Raw genomic sequence first — 711 nt, 5'->3', positions numbered from 1 at the left:
TTGGTTAGTATTTGCCTACCGTATATTTTTCTATTCTTTTATTTTCAGTCTTTGTTTTCCTTAGGTGTGTTTTCCATAACCAACATATACCTGGGTTTTCAAAATTCAATCCTTCAATCACTTTTAAACAGAGAGTTCAGCCCATGAGCATTTATTGCGATCACTGATACATTTAGGTTTCTGTTTACCATTGTATCTCATATTTTTTGAATTCCTCTTTTTTTTGTCCTGGGAATTCTTTTTTGCGTGTGTGTATTCAACTATGGTTTTATTTCTAGGTTTATTTTTAGGTGTTTTGTTGCAGTGAACTTTTCAGGAAACATCGTCTGCCGTGATTCTAAGATCAGTTCTTGTCACTGTTTGCACAGTCTGGCTGTCATTGCACTCAGCACTGACATCAGTCTGGAGGGGGCCCCGACAGACCTTGCGTTGCCAAATCCAAGGTTCGCTTTTTACTTTTTGGATTGCCATTTAATTTTTTACAACTTTACTGGTGTATAATTGACATGAAGTAAACCACATACTTTAAGTTTTGATACACTCCTGTGAAACCATGACCACAATCAATATAATGAACATTTTCCTCACCTCCAAAATTTACTTCATGCTTCTTTGTAATCTTTCTCTTTTGTCCCTCCTCACCCCTTGTTGAATGCTCCATCCATCCCCAGGCAATCTTTATCTGCTTCCTGCCACTACAGATTAGTTTGC

The sequence above is a fragment of the Galeopterus variegatus genome, unplaced genomic scaffold (genome assembly GCF_000696425.1).
Source record: "Galeopterus variegatus unplaced genomic scaffold, G_variegatus-3.0.2 Scaffold1964, whole genome shotgun sequence".
NCBI classification, from domain to species: Eukaryota; Metazoa; Chordata; class Mammalia; order Dermoptera; family Cynocephalidae; genus Galeopterus; species Galeopterus variegatus.
The sequence above is the reverse complement of the archived record's forward strand: the minus strand, read 5'-3'. Positions refer to the sequence as shown.